General features: G+C 48.0%; 1 non-coding gene and 1 pseudogene across 1 annotated transcript; both read left to right on the forward strand.

Annotated features, from left to right (window-relative positions):
* The first annotated feature begins 15615 nt into the window (after positions 1 to 15615).
* Positions 15616 to 15698, forward strand: LOC144680120 (U2 spliceosomal RNA; annotated as a pseudogene).
* A 40-nt stretch (positions 15699 to 15738) lies between these two features.
* On the forward strand, positions 15739 to 15902 carry LOC144680116 (U1 spliceosomal RNA). The gene has a single exon (XR_013576490.1). It is a non-coding gene; the product is annotated as a U1 spliceosomal RNA (small nuclear RNA).
* The last annotated feature ends 650 nt before the right edge of the window (positions 15903 to 16552 follow it).

A 16552-nucleotide genomic window follows, 5' to 3' on the forward strand; every position in this document is an offset into this window, starting at 1 on the left:
CCTGCACCTCGATGGTGCTTGTCATTGCTGCCGGAATGTCGTGGGCAGGTATCACAGAGTTCCGTCATTCTCTCTGTGTGCTCTCAGCACCTTTGAGATGAGGCTGGCCCCCCATCTCTTCAGCATCTGTGTCCGGTGACAGTGTGGTCCTGAAAGGGTCAGGTGCTGAAGGCTGACAAAGGATCAGGTGCATTTAAAGTGTTGCGGCTGCATCTCCATGATATGACCCTGATCACAGGGTCCAAGCGAGCTGCCCTCAGCCAGACAGGAGTCTGACATTCACAGAGGTTATGTGAAGATCTATGGAATATCTTCATTGCATATCGTCATTATCCCCCTGGGATCTAACAAGTATTAGGGCTTCCACCGCATCTCCATGACATGAGCCTGAGCACTGAGAGTATGTGTGCTGTCATCAGCCACACAGGAGTCAAACATTCACAGATACAAGGTGAGGATGTCAGGACTGTCCTCATTGCATCTTGTCATCATCCTCAACAAATCTTGCAGCTATAAGGGCCTCCCGAGCGTGCATGCCTCGTCTGGCCAGTGTGATGGTCTCATCGCCAGCATCCTCACCTTCAAGGACCTCATCACCATCATCCCCTTCAACATCCTCCCCATTGGAGAAGACATGCAGCTCCTCCATCTCCTTCTCAGCCAGGCCCTCTCCCTGTTGCAGCGCCAGGTCGTGGAGCTCACAGCAAATGACGATGACATGCGACACCCTCTTGGGACTGTATTGCAGTGTTTCACTGGACTTGTCGAGGCACCGGAACCTCATTTTCAATATACCTATCGTTTGCTCCACCAAATTCCAGGTCGCGGCAGAAGCCTCGTTATACCAACGCTCTGCTGCAGTCTGAGGCCATCCCACGGACATCATCAGCCACGGCCTCTGTGGGTAGCCCTTGCCTCTGAGGAGTCATCCCTGCAGCCTCTCTGGACCCTGGAAGATATCAGGGATCTGAGACCTGCTAAGGATGTAGGAGTCATGGACGCTCCCTGGGAATCATGTGCAGACCTTATGGATGCATTTGTGGTGGCCGTACACCAGCTGAACATTTTTTTTAAATTATGGGATGTTGGCATCGCTGGCTAGGCCAGCATTTATTGCCCATTCCCAATTACCCTTGAGAAGGTGGTGGTGAGCTGCCTTCTTGACACCACTGCAGCCAATGTGGTGTAGGTACACCCACAGTGCTGTTAGGAAGGGACTTCCAGGATATTGACCCAGCGACAATGAAGGAACGGCGATATATTTCCAAGTAGGCAAGCGGAAGTCCTTGCGGTTGATGTAGTTTGACTGCTTGTTGCCACGGAGATCTAAGCACAATGTAAGTGCAGTCAATGGCACTCTGCACCCGTGGAAAACCTGAAATCTGCACAAATCCCAGCGCTCTTGCTTCCTGGTTTTCCTGATCCCGGTAGAAATGCACAAAGTTCTGTGCCTTTGCAAAGGTGGCGTTGTGACCTCCTGGTTACACTTGTGCGTGGAGGCTTGCAAGATACTGCATAGGTCACCTGCAGAGCCCTCGAAGATGCCACTGGTGTAAAATATTGAGCACCGTGGTCACTTCCATGCCCACTGGCAGCAGATGCCCTTCATGTCTCTGTGCACCAAAGCCTGCAGCAGGTTGCATGTGACTGGCCAATTCCATTGACATGCTCAGTCTTCGGCAACATTGGTTCTCAGTCATTTGCAGAAATGACAGACCCTGTCTATAGACCCTGGGTCTAGCGAGGCACCCATGAGCGATGGCTCACTGTGGGTCTTCAGCTGCATGTGCACTAGGCCCGGCCACCCCTTCACCTTGAAGGTGCTCCTACAAGTGTCAAGCCAGGCACCTCAACCACTCTTTTCTTCATCTTCTCTGGTGTCTGTAAGCCATGAGGCATACCACTAAATCACCAGGCTCCATGATCCTGATTTTCTTTTCTTGCCAGATCAAAGAGAGAGACATGTGGGTTAGCATATGTGTTCAAAGAACCTCTCTTGGTTAAGTCTGAAGGCCTCTTCACGCTTGCAGGAGGGTTGCCGGCCAGCACTTGGATGGTCAGTGTGTAGTGCACTGTAGTCCAAAACCCCACCCACCTCCACCTGACTCCACTTGACCAATTGGCGGCAGCTTTGGCCATTGGATTGCAGGCTGTGCTCTCAACTCATGCACAGACATTCTCCTAAACCACACTGCAAGGCTGCGCTGTTAGCTTGAACCATGATGGATACTGGTCAAAACATTAATAAAGACTCTGAAAGGCCTCCACCAGTGACTGCACCCTGACTACCTTTTGCTGGATATTCTACAACTTGCCCAGTTGGCCAAGTGCTCTGCTGCCCCCTAAAACGCACATTTATTTTCAGTCTGCATCGGAGGGGTGAAAAGTTGTGGAGCATTTGGTAGTCTCAGCTGTGAAAGAATGCTCACTTTTGACAAGCTTTTCCAAGTGCATGGCTACTTCCCTCACACTGCCCGCCCCCCCCTCCAGCGTGTGCTTGAGTGCTCCCTTCAGCCTGTGCTGCCTTGACCATCATCCCCCCTCTGATCTGACCCGCACTGAGCCCTTCACTCAGATCTGCATAGAAAGCCAGCGGGGAAAAAGCGACTTGCCTGTACACCACCTGCCATTACGCTCAACACTAACAGGGTTGGAAAATTCCGGCCTATGTCTTTAACATTGCCTTTCTGTAACTCCCCTTTTCACAACTACTGATTGGTAAAGGCATTGCCACGGAGTCATGGAGTGCCATGGAGTTTTCAATCAGAGTCCACTTGCCAGCCAATCAGCACTTTCTTCTCATACAGTATAAACTGTTGTTTTTCCCTTATACTGGTATTCTTGCAAAGTGTCCCGATGCGCACAAGACAAAAAGGTTCGACATATCTCTTTCATCAGCAACACATCTTGGAAACATGAAAGCTTTCTTCTGCATCAGGTGAGACATCATCATATGCAGAGTAGGACAACACTCTAGCATCATTTCTGTCAGCAAAGCTGGGAAGCTGAATGTAGGCTGCAAGGACAATGAAGACTTTTCAACAAGAGACTGATTCAAAAGAGAAGACTGAAGAGAATCGATCTTTGGAACCTCTGGGACTACAGGAGAAGAACGCAGGATACCCTGAGGGAGCCGATGCTCCCTCAAAGGAAGAAGCTTCAGAAGAGGAATTATCTTCATCTCTAGGAAGGATTGTCACATCTGTATCATCCACTGCTGTATCAAAGACTGAGAAGGCATTGAAGATCTGAGATTTCAATGAACTTAGACGACAAAGGTAAAAATGACCAAGTTCCCAGGGGTGTAGTGCCAAATTTTGAGGAGCCGAAGCTCTGACAAAATGTGTTGGTCATATCGTTTCTAAATCCACTGTTAAGTTGTTTTCCTATGTATTAATCATTTGAGTCCCCACACATCAGTAAAACTGTGCTTTTTAAGTGAAAAATATTAGTGGCGGTAGGTATTTTATTTTGAACCATGTGGTATTTTGAATCATTAGGACGGAATCATCCCAGATTTGCACAAAGTGCAGTAGCAAGCGGGAAAAAGGACATTTTACCCACCGGCAGCCATGAAGGGTTTTCGCGCTGCATCGTCCCATTCCCAGCGCGTCCTGCCTCATTAATTATGCATTCATGGGGAACACACCGGATTGCTGGCGGGCGAGCTCAGATTTGCCTGCAACGTCGTCACCTCAGCGCTCCTTCACTCTGGGAGCCATATTTAAAGCTCACCAGAGCGCAGCCTACTTCATATCTACGGACTAGGATTGCTCCAGGAGACAGATGGCCATGAAAGCAAAGATGACGGCAGCCCCCAGATTAAGTGACACCTCTCTGGGTGCCTGCTGGGTGCAGTGGAAGGCCATGACGATATCCTCTACCCTCTCTCTGGGCACAGGAGGTTCACCAGAGTCACCAATCTGGCCTGGGAGGTGGTGGCAGTGACGATGAGTGCCACCGGAACACAGAGGAGGTCAGCCATCCAGTACAGGAAGAGGATGAACACTCTCATCCGTTCCACCAGGGTACCTCATCATTCTCAACTCACACACTCACAAACCCATCACACATACACAGGGATCTCACACCTCAAGTGACAACACCACTAACTCTCACACACACACTCACATCTCCATCAGGCTCATACCCTCTGGAGCTTGCGTCCTCATCCCATCCATGACTCCGGTCACCACACAAACATTTCACTCAGTGCCATGTGTCCTGTTCACACTCTCTCCATCTGTTTTCATGCAGGAGAAGCCTGCTCACATCAGCAGGGAGAGGTCCCAGACCAGAGGTGGAGTGGCCCACATTAGGTTTCTCACTCACTTTGAAGAGTGTGCCATCGCCCTGACTGGTGAGGACAGGGGCAGTGCCTGCGGCGACAGTGAGGACGACGGCTAACACCCATGTGAGGATTCTGCAACCTATCATCGGTCTGTCATCACAACTGTGAGTACTCTCTCTCCTGGTTTTGACTCTGCTGCCATGCACTAATCATCTCTACTTTGCTTCACAGGGAGCTCTGCCAAGGGACCAACACCCTCAGCCAGCCAGTCCCTCAGCTCCAGCCAGTTGCTCACCTCCAGCCAAGAGGACACCTCCTCCGTTGATGAGCTGCAGATAAGCAGCACTGAAGACCTGTCACTGCGCTTAGACACACACCTCGGTGGGACCTAGATCTAGAGTGGGCTCAGGTTCGGAATCTGGTGGTCATTACATGGACACCCATCTGTAGCAGGAGGAGGCAGGCTTAGCCAAGCTCCCTGGCACTTGGAGGACCGTTGTGCTGTCCGAGTCAGATGACAAGCCTCTGGATTCAGCCTTCCACTTCATCCCGGAGACTCAGCAGAAGGTGGGGGAACATCCCACAGAGCTGTTGGAAGCCCTCAACAGAGTGGGTCACGAGATGGAGGAGTGCGTCTGCCTGCTCTCTGATGAAGTGGTACTCACATGTGCGCGTCTGGAGTTCTCCATGGGAAAGATGGTGGATGCCATGGCGACCCTGGTTCAGCAGAACATGGAGACGCACACAGACCTGCACTTTATCTTGGTAGCCATGGGTGAGTTCCTGCAGAGGCAACACAAGAGGGAAACAGGGCACTGCAATACCCCTCTAGGTGCTTCTTCCCCTCAAGGAGTCAGGCCGGGCACACGGGTACCCAAAGGGAAGTGAAGCGGCAGCTGGACACCCCTGGGTCATCCACTTAGGAATCTGAGGCTGTCCTCTTCCTCTGAGTCCCCTTTGCCTGTGACCCCCTCAACCTCATCCTCTGTCACCACAGAGGGAGCAGCTGGCCCACAGGAGGACAGCCAAAGCAAGCCAGGGCCCTCAAGGGCAAGAGGGCCAACCATTGCACAGGCTGTCTCCACCCCTCCTGCGGATGTCAGGGCAGCACCTAGAAGAAGTGCTAGGCCTAGAAAAGTTAAGAGTTCCTGAGCACAAGTAGTTCCATGGGTGAACACATTTTGTCACTTTATAATCTGAAAATATATTCACTTTCACTGAATAATGTGTAATGGTGGGTTTCAGCTTCATTTACAGACTTCGTGAGTCCCCCCCACCGCCCGCCCCCCCCCACCAGCAGTTCAGCTGCACACAGCCGGACCACGAGTGATTCTGGAGGGAGAAGTGTGTGTGTGGCAGGGCCTTTCAGAGCCTCATGCAAGCACTCTCGCACACAGACGGAGCCTTCCTCTATCACACTCATCTCAATGACCCGAGCATTTTCAATGCTGCCTGCTGGGGTTCTCTTCCAGTTGTCCATCTGAGCTGACCTGCATCTCCGCCCACCCACTAACCGCACTCCCATGCAGCATTTGTGCCCGTCCAACAAGAGGTTCCGCTCATATTCGATTTTAGAAGCATAGTGGTTGTTAAGTATGTCTTCAGCCCACCCGTACCCCACCTTCTTTCCCTTCCCTCAGTCACCTGTGTCCTTTCTCCCATCACTGTTGACCCCCCACCCCGGCATCACCTTCCACCTCCCCACTGTCTCCTACCAGCCAGAGCCCTTTTCTTTCCAAAATTCCCTGGTGAACATGCACATTCCCTACCTTCCTGAGAATCCCACCCCCATCCACATTAACCTCCCTGACCTCCTCCTTCCCACCCCCAGGATTCGTGTCTGCTCCAAGTCCCCACTGTTGCCATAGAGTTGCCACCCTCGTCGTCCCTTCTACTGCTACCATCACCCCCTCACCCTCCCACCCTTCCGGTTCACTCTGCCCCCTCTCATACTCACCATTCCCTCCTACCATGACACCCTCAGTTTGGTCCCCAGGAAGCAGTCATTGACTCCACTTTCACCTGGACTTCCCACCCCTCACTCCCTTCTCCCACTCTGAACTCCTTACTCCCTGAACGTCTTTCACTTTTCGAACTCCTTCCACTCCCCCCGGGGTCCTTCCCACCTCCATTCCTTCCCCCCTCCAAACTCTTTCCTCACTCCAAACTCCTTCCTCCCTCCAAAATCCTTTCCTTACACCTACCTCCCCCTTTACACCCACCTCCTCGCTTGCCGCGTTCTCCCCGTTACACCCTCCCCTCCCCCCTAACTCACTCCTTCCCTGTTCCAACCTCACCGCCCCCAACAACTTCATCCACCCTCTTCCCAACCTCACCCATCCCTGTACACCTTCCTCTCCCAGTCAAGCCTAGACCTTCCTCTCCCACCCATCCCAGTACACCTTCCTCTCCCACCCACCCCTGTAGACCTTCCTCTCCCATCCATCCCAATACACCTTCCTCTCCCACTCATCCCTGTACACCTTCCCCTCCCACCCATCCCTGTACCCCTTCCTCTCCCACCCATCCCTGTACATCTTCCTTTCCCACCCATCCCTGTACGCCTTCCTCTCCCACCCATCCCTGTATGCCTTCCTCTCCCACCCATCCCTGTACACCTTCCTCTCCCAACCATCCCTGTACACCTTCCTCTCCCACCCATCCCAGTACACCTTCCTCTCCCAGTCAAGCCTCGACCTTCCTCTCCCACCCACAGCTGGACTTTCCTCCACGCCCACCCAGCCGCCGATCATCCATAGCAGCCCATGGCCAAGACCATGATGTTCCAAAGCAGACCCGAGACATTAACAGAGACCTCCCATCTTCCGAGAGCTGCTTCGGCAGCAGAGCCACGTCCATGAGAATCCACCCAGCGTGTAATGGACTTTCCTCCAGTGTCTGGTAGCAGTAGTGCTCCAGCATCATCTTCTCCTCGGATGTCCGTGACCTGACCAAGGGCCTAAAGCTAAGTCCTGACTCCTGCATGTCACACTTGTCCAGGCATGTTCTGGGCTGGTGTGTTTTCCTGCCAGCATAACGGTAAATCTTCCATGGGGGGATGATTCCGGCCGGGCCTTATTTTGCATCCGATTAGCAGGATGCAAAGGGGGTTCACGCCAGCCTCCAGCGGGATTGGCGTTCCACCATGGCGGACACCATCAGATGATCCCACTGTGATTTCACGCCGGCATGAAACAGATTTTTGGCCTTCTGGAATAGCTGGAATTTCAAGACCAGAAATCACATGAATTATAGAACACTTTACTTACTTCTACTTACTGGGGGATGGTATATAGAGGGAACACTGCTTTTCTTGAATTATATTTATAACTTAGACCTGGTGTACTGGGCATAATTTCAAAATTCGAAGGTGATGCATGACTTGGAAGTATTGTGAACTGTGAGGAGGATAGTGATAGGCTTCAAGAGGATATTGACAGGCTGGTGGAATGGGCAGACATGTGCCGGATTAAATTTAATGTAGAGAAGTGTGAAGTGATATATTTTTGTCGGAAGAACGAGGAGAAGTGACATAAAGTAAAGGGTACAATTCTAAAGGAAATGCAGCAGCAGAGAGACCTGGGTGTGTATGCGTATAGGTCATTGAAGATGGCAGGACAGGTTGAGAAAGCAGTTAATAAATTATACTGAATCCTGGGTTTTATAAATAGAGGCACAGAGTATAAAAGCAAGGAAGTTATGAACCTTCATAAAACACTGATTCAACCTCAATGGAAGGATGTGAAGGTTTCAGAAAGGGTGTAGAAAAGATTTATGAGAATGGTTCTGAGGATGAGAGACTTCAGTTATGTGGATAGATTGGCGAAGCTGGGCTGTTCTCAGAGAAGAGAAGGTTGAAAGGAGATGTGTTAGACGTGTTCAAAATCGTGAGGGGTCTGGATAGAGTAAATGGGAAGAAACTGTTCCCATTGTCAGAAGGTTGAGAACCCTAAGGTGATTAATAAAAGAACCAAAGGCAATATAAGGAAAAGCTCCTTTAAGCAACAAGTGGTTTGGATCTGGGATGCACTGCCTGAATGTGTGACAGAGACAGATTCAATTACGGTTTTCCAAAGGGAACTGGATAATTACCTGAAGAGAAAAGATTTTACAGGGCTACAGGGAAAAGGGGGAGCAGGGGACTAGCTGAGTGGCTGTTGCAGAGAACTGACACACAGACAATATGCTGAAGGGCCTCCTTCTGTGCTGTAACCACTCCATAATTCTAGCATAGATACATTCAAGGAACTTGATAAACACATGACGAAGAAAGAAGCTGATGGTTACCCTAACAGTGTGATCAAGAAGGGTGGGAGGAGGCTTCTGTGGAATATAAACACCAACATAGATGAGGTGGGCCAAATGGCCTGTTTGTGTGATGTAAATTCCATGTAAAGCTGCCAGCAGGGAACGCAAACACTATACTGCATTTCGCACCCTCAGGCCACCACAGCCTAATGTTCAGTAGGCAAACGCAGCAAGGTGTTTGGGGATATTGATGTTGCTTGAGATCCTGGGAACCTTGAGCTTCAAAGACCCTGAAATGCCTGTTCATGAGAAAGCTGTGTGCAGGGAGTTGTAAGGTCTGTATTTTTTTTGCAGTCAGGGAGCTGTACAGGAGGGTTACTGCTGTTGCTGCTGCACATTGACTCAGAGACATACAGCAGCAACAATGTGAGGCCTGGGGCCCTAGGCCTGGCCTGCCCTCTGCCACCTCCAGTGCGCTCCGCCAGCACTACACCTCTGCAGCTTCCTGTAAGGCGGTCAGGAAAAGAAGAGATGATTTCCAAATAACTTTTCGGGAGGACCGTCTGCTTTCTGTAGGCAGTGGTAAGAGGGCCACACTTCTCTCTATATGAGGTTGCTCAACTGTGAGCAATGGGAAGAATTGCTGGGAATATGGAAACAAGACAGCCTTATCTTCTGTAATGAGAGGAACTTCCTGTACACAATCAATTCTAGGACAAGGTTGCTGTAGAGGGTTCTGCAGTTTCAGAGGTGCTAAAGATTCTACCGCAGCTTCTGTGCTAACCTCCAGCTCTGAAGAGGAGAAAACTTTCAGACAGGGCTGACATATAGGTGCCAATTGACTTTCACCCTGGCAAGGTGCCAAATCTTTAGCAGTGTGATCCTCTATGGACTCTGACCTGGACTCCGGCAAAGCATTCTCTCTGGAAGACTCTTCATGAACAACAGGAGATAAAGTAAACAATAAGTGGGTAGATTCAGTGGAATTATGATCTGAATGCTGCTCTGTCACTAACAGCACAGCTAATTCTTCTAAAAAGACAGCAGAGACTTCATAAGATGCATGCAACAATGGAAAAGACGAATCATGCTCTCGGAGTTCAACCTCTAAGAGATCACTCAGTACAGTAAGGGATCCTTCCTCATCACTCTCTAGGAAGAGCCAATTCAGGTCCAGCAGGTCTTCATGGGGATGGTCACCGTCTGCTGAAGTGCTTTCTGATCTTCCGCCTTTGGCATTACCTCATGAAAAACTGAGAAATTCACGACTTCCTTGTCTGCCCTTTGTCTAGTGGATAGTGCCTCTGTGAAAGAAAAGAACTTACTGCTGAGTGTATAAACTTCCTCAGCTTCTGAAGGCTGAGTTTCAACTGCTTCTAAATAAAAGAAGACTGATGCATGAAGGACAGCGAGTCATTTAAAAGATGAGCATCATCTGTTTTTCTAGGACTCCTAGAAGTGTGTCACATCACCACTCAAAAACAATATACACTGATTGTGAAGAGCTTAGAGAGATTCAACGACCTGTTGCCCCTTGTAACTAAGAGGATCAATAATCCTGCCTTTGATTGGATGGTCATTGCTGCCTGGACCTTGGAACTTTATGTCTGATGGATAACGGGTCATGGCTGAAGCCAGCCGTCTGTTTATATGTTAATAGCAGCTTCAGTATCAATTTTAAAAGAAGTATCAAAGCCTTGAACTTGGACAATAGCTGCCAGTAGTCTTGATTAAGACTATTTACTTCCCCTAGGAATTCTGTAGGGTCTTTGTTTTCTGAATTTTACATTTTTTGGAAGGAATGTGTTTCATAAATAGTTGCTGGTCTGCGACTTCAATTAAAATTGATGGATTTGCAGGAACACTTGAAATGTCCAGTTTCGCCACATTGGAAGCATTCCACAGTCCCTCCTGGGCAGTCCTGGCATCTACGCTGGGTTTTCGCGTCACAACGCAAGCATCTTAAAATGGTTGCTGGCATGGAGTTTCCTGCTCTTTCAGCTGGTTTAGCGGGGTTCCATGTGGCTGGGGCCACTGCCTGTGGGCCAACCCAATCCATGGAAGACTCAGTTCGCCATGAATTATAGTCCAATTAAATGCTCGAGGCTCAGACTGCCTCACATACTGGACCACTTGATCCAACATAAGATTGTCTTTGGTCTGCAGGAAGTCGGAGAGCTTTTCATCCCGGACACCCACGACAATAGGCCGGTTAGAAATAATTCAATCGATTTCCTGAGGTCTTTGCGAGCACTGGTTAAAGTGTGCTCTTTCAATTTCTAAATTTTGTTTCAGGCTAAAATAGGCATCAAAGGCTTTAATAATGGTTTCAAAATCCATGATGGACTCCTGCCCTCCACCAACATCATCTGCTACTGGACCTACTGCATAAAGAAAAGAACTAATTTGGAGCTTTGGCTCTTTTTTGTGAAGATCTGATGCAGCTCGGTACTGGAGAAAATGGCGTGTCCATAACTCCCAATGCTGGCATCTCCGCGGGTCCTCGAGGCAGTCAAATAGGCGAGGCAAGGGCAGGGACCGCTAATTAGGTAAGGTCATCGTTACTTCTCCTCAGTGTGCTGCCTTCTTCTGTTGAAATCTCTCAAGCTGCTTTCAAAGGTTTCTTCACTCTGTGGTTCCTTCGTTAACACCGATGTCTCTTTTTACATCGACGTCTCCATTGCTGCCACTGCGTGTTCTAAGATTGGGTCCTTCTGTCTTGGGGTCTAGGCGTGGGACTTGGTTCTTAGACTGTAGACATACTCTGGTGTCTGTTTAACACTTGCTTATTAGTACTGCATCTAAACAAGTTAAAGAGTAGGCATGTAGCGCCTAGTCATGATTCTAACCTCTCTCTCAAGAGTCTAACACATGACTGACTAGTGTCAGTGCTACATCATCATTTACTTCATACATTAGCATAACGTATCTGTTAACACTTTATACTACATGGAGGACCCCAGCACATTGAGGGGCCCCTGCACAGGTAGAGACTGGAGCTACAGGCAGAGGGCTGAGGAACCACTGTCCACATTCAGAGCTTCCTGAGAGGAGCCTAAGAAGCAGAAGGCAGCCATTCCTCCTCCCATGTGAGGCACACTTGTACCTCCTGTTGACCTGAGATGCATAGGGACCTTTTGGGGAAACCAGATGACTTACTTCCCCCTTGCCTTGCCACTGCTGCTTTGAGCCCATGGACAAGACAATGGTATGTAGGTCTGCGTGCATCTCCAGCCTCTACTGAATGGTATGCTGGATATTGCTCTTTATGAGGGTCACCAATCTCTCCCTGCAGGAAGCCAGGCGAGCACACACCAGAGACAGGCCAGCACTCATGGCTTGGATCGACTCCTCCATCATCCGTGCATAGAATCATAGAATGGTTCCAGCATAGAAGGAGGCAATTCAACCCGTCATGTCTGTCGGCCCTTTGAAGGAGCAATTCACTTAGTGACACCCCCCCTGCCTTCTCCCTGTAGCCCTGCAAATGTTTTCCTTTTTAGCTAATGACCCAATCCCCTTTTGAATATTTCAATTTACCCTGCCTCCATCACACTCTCAGACAGTGCATTTCAGATCCTACCCACTCGCTCCGTGAAAAGTTTTTCCTCATGTCACCATTTCTTCTTTTGCAAATTATCTTAAATCTGTGCCCTCTGGTTCTCGATCCTCCCACCAATTGGAACAGTTTCTCCCTACCTAGCCTGTCCAAACCCCTTATGATTTTGAATACCTCTGTTATACCTCTGTTAAACCTCCTCTTAACCTTCTTTTTCCAAGGAGAACAGCCCCAGCTTCTCCAATCCGTCCACGTAACTGAAGTTCCTCATCCCTGGAACCATTCTTGTGAATCTTTCCTGCACTCTTTCTAATGCCTTCACATCCTTCATAAAGTGTGGTGCCCAGAACTGGACGCAATACTCCAGTTGAGGCTGAAGCAGTGTTTAATGCAGGTTCAACATAATTTCCTTGCTTTTGTATTCAATGCCCCTATTGATAAAGGCTGCCAATATGCTTTATTATATCAACCTGTCCTGCCATCTACAATGGCTTATGCGCATATTGACACAAATCCCTCTGCTCCTGCACCCACTTTGGAATTGTACCCTTTATTTTATTTTGTCTGTCTGCATGAATTCACACTTCTCTACATTAAATTTCATCTTCCACTTGAAACAATTGTTTACCACTGGTCTCTGCTTCCTGCCACTCAGTCAACCATGTTGCTATTGTCCCTTTTATCCCATGAGCTCTAACTTTGCTCCCATGTCTGTGGTTATTTCATTAAATGCTTGGGTATGCCTAGCCTCTGGAAGTGCCACCAAACGTTCCATTACCTCCAGCTGCAGTTGTCATGATGGTGATGACTCCAGAGGCTCAGCATCAATCTGGCCTCCTATAGTCCTCCAAGTGTGAGCGGTCTTGGTTGTCACAGACATTCTCAGCTTGCTCAGGTGCGTCTATGATATTCTCACCAGGTCATGACCCTGATTTGAATTGTGCACAGTTTATCTAGCCCTACTACCCCACAGGTTGTACCATTAGCATAAATGCTTAGTTCACTTACCAAAATTGCCAATTGTTTACCTTTGCTACTGTTAGACCCAGAATAAAAGAGACTTTAACTAGACTATAAATTAATAGGCAATAAATTAAATTAAGGATGATTGATTTATTGTAAAACAAAACTTCTTTTTTAAAAGAAGTTGCAAGAACTGGTTTACACACAATTTGAAATCTTGAAGTGTAACTATCTATTTTAAAATTCCCCAACATGCGTGTGCACACACGTGCACGCGCGCACATGCACATACACACCCACACACACCATACACGCAAATAGGGTCTCTGCAGAGGTGGGTGGCTGAAGAACAAACTTTATAAAAAGGATAAATGTTCGTAGGGCTTTGAACCTGTCAATTTGGTGCGCCCTTGTGCGAAGACGTGTCACTAGTCCCTGTAGATGTCTAGAGGTTCTCGCCAATGGAGCTTCAGTGTGGAGGAAAATAGAGTCAGATCAAACCTTCTTGTCTCAGCCTCTCAGGTTTCCAAATACAGACAGGTTCCCCTGAGATGAGAATTCCTAGCTGGATATTGATATCCAAACTGTATTTCAAGCAAGGCAAGGAGAGCGCGAGCCCTTCAGCTTTCCCCTTCTCAGTTCATTCCCAATTGAGTTCAAAACAACAAGTTCAAAACATAAAGCTCCTCCATCAAGTGGTTTCCAGTAAATCACCAGGCCTTTGCCTTTAAAATAGTTTTTCTTCCATTAATTAAAGTGTTTGCAGTTCAAATAGACAAATAACTCTCCTCACAATTCACTTGAGGGGGTAGATGGCCCAGCCCTGTTCCTATGGGCTGGTTTTAATGTTGAGGGCGGGCTCCCTGCCACCCAACAGAAATGTTGGATCTGCCTCTGCATGGCCTGCTTTCCCCCCTTCCATTCTGTGCTCGATGGGTCGTTAATAGGAGGAGGGCAAGACTTCCACCATTCCCAGAAGGGAGTCCCACCTCATAGAGCTACCAGCCAATTTTAGGCCAGCAGTACTGAGAATGGTAGCCACTGCCGCTACTGCACTAAGGGAATCGAGGAGGCATTCGGCGATGAACCCGGACATATAGCTAAATCCGGGATCTCACCAAGACCAGGTTGGCAGGCCCTTACAAGGGGGTTTGTGGGGCTATATTGGACAGTGGGGGAGGGTAGACACAAGGGGAGAAATCTGTGATTGGTGGGGCCCTCCAAATGGCACCAGTGGCACTGAAATGAGGAAACCCCTCCTCCCTTTTGACTGGCCACCAGCCCACAGAGTCAAACCTGCTGGGCTTCAAGTTGGGAGTAGGCCTCTCGTGCTGCCCATTAAATTGGAGCATTAATTGCCCACTTAAGGGCCTCAATTGGCCCAAGGGCGGGTGGCACTCCCAACACCTCCCCCACCACTGAGGACACACCACCGATGGCACAGCGCCCTATTTCACAGGTCCACCTGTCTGCTTTCCTGCCCTTGGGTGGCCCGTAGAATCCAGCCATGTATTTCTAACCTCATGCCCATGTACCATTCATCTCATATCTCTTTTTATGCATTTTTAATTACATGAGAGCAGCAAGTGAACTTTTAAATGTTTTCAACAGTCACTCTCATGCATAAGACCTATCACCTCCACTTCATAAGGATGATATCATCTTTCCAGACCCATTTCCCAAAGACGGTGCAGTTCATCTCCAAACATCCTTCACCTAATAAACTCCTTTTTCATTAATTTTCACTCTCTCTTCCTCTGCTCACCATTGCTAGCTTTCCTGCTCCCTCCTGTCATGTTGCGGTACACTTACTCTTTCCCCTTGCCATCCACTCTCCCCATTCCATCTATTGATCCCTGCCTGTTACTACCTGATTCTGGTGATTAATGTATTGCACTGACCCTGCCTCCTCTGTTTTTCACCACTGCTAGTGCTAACAGCACAGATTATCAGTTTTGTATGTTAGACGCAGGAGCTCACAATCCTGAGAGAGTTGTCAACTGAAGAGGTGACAATTGCCTTTAATGCTCTATGTACATGAAGAGAGGAGAGGAACCTGCATATTGCAGTAATCACTTGGCTGAGGGAGTGCAGGGCAGGGACTGACAAAGAATTTCAATTCCACTATACTAGCCACATATAAGGGTGGTGGGAATGGGGCTTGTAAAGGCTGCAGTCGGCATGGAAAGCAGACAGGTGGCAGGCATGCATGGCCTGTGTTTATTATTGAATGATTTCCAGACGTGCAAGTCCTTTTGATTTCAGTAATAATGCTGCATTCACTCAAAAATCACCTCCTATGCTAAAAATGGCTATAATTCTCTTGAGCACCTCATGCACTATAAAGTAAAATTGTCCTTTGTGGACCTAAGCTTCTTACTCTTTTTCTATTGATGTTATTGTTGATAGTAACTTATGCGAATCAAGGAACTAACTTCTGGCGTGATCAGCTAATTGGTTCAATTGTTACAATGTATCCTGATTTGTCATCTTAAATTGCCACTAAAGGCAAATTAACAAGCAAATGCAGACAGTATGTGTATGACAGATCCACATCGCTTCTCGGCCTTTTGGCTAAGATCAAGTGTAGTATCTGTTCTTATCAGTGATACTTACCTGGCAAGGGAGAGACCATGAGCATGGTTCTGCCAAGGCAAGGTCGGGAAACAAAGGCTATATACTTACCTGGCAGGGGAGAAATAATGGTCATGCAGGTTGTTCTCCCAGGACGAGGTTATCCCATTGCACTTCGGGTGCGCTGATGCCTGCAATGTCCCCGAATGCGGGATACTCGACTGCAAAATTTATGGTAGTGGGGGACTGTGTTCGCGCTCTCCCCTGGTTTACAATTCAAAAAAAATTTATGACAGATCCACTGAGGTAGCACATGATGTAGTGTGGGGCAACTAAGTACCACCCCACAGAAATCAGTGTTTGCATCATCAAACTAATAACATAAATGTAAGGGTGCAATAATTGCTTGTGGAAATCGTGGTAATTGGCATCAATGGCAACAAGCTGAATACTGTAATCACCTCACATTAAACAGGTCTTGTAGCGCTGAATGCATAACCAGATCATCTCGTCAGCCTATCAGAAAGTTACAAAGATTTTCAAATAAAATTCATCGTAAAATGAAAGCTAATTCTCATATGAAAACTTAATATTACTCAATTATGTGAAGAATGTTTTTAAGAGACGCAACATCTTCCCTTAGTAGACCTTGAGGAAGATCACCATAGCAACAAAAACACAGCAGTCAGTGACAAGCTGTTATCTTCATTGATGATCTTGTTAAAGTGGCTCCGTAAACCTAACTTTAGAGAATTTTCCTTCAAAATGTTGTGGCATAATTATAAGGGAAACATGTTGATTTGTAAAAGTAAGTCTTTTAGGTAAAAAAAATGATGTTCCATTAAATGCAGATAGAAATAAGATAATCATCTGTTGACATTTATTTTATTGAAGTCATCAAATTGACTAAAGCATCG

Source organism: Cetorhinus maximus, chromosome 4 (genome assembly GCF_964194155.1).
Source record: "Cetorhinus maximus chromosome 4, sCetMax3.hap1.1, whole genome shotgun sequence".
Taxonomy (NCBI): domain Eukaryota; kingdom Metazoa; phylum Chordata; class Chondrichthyes; order Lamniformes; family Cetorhinidae; genus Cetorhinus; species Cetorhinus maximus.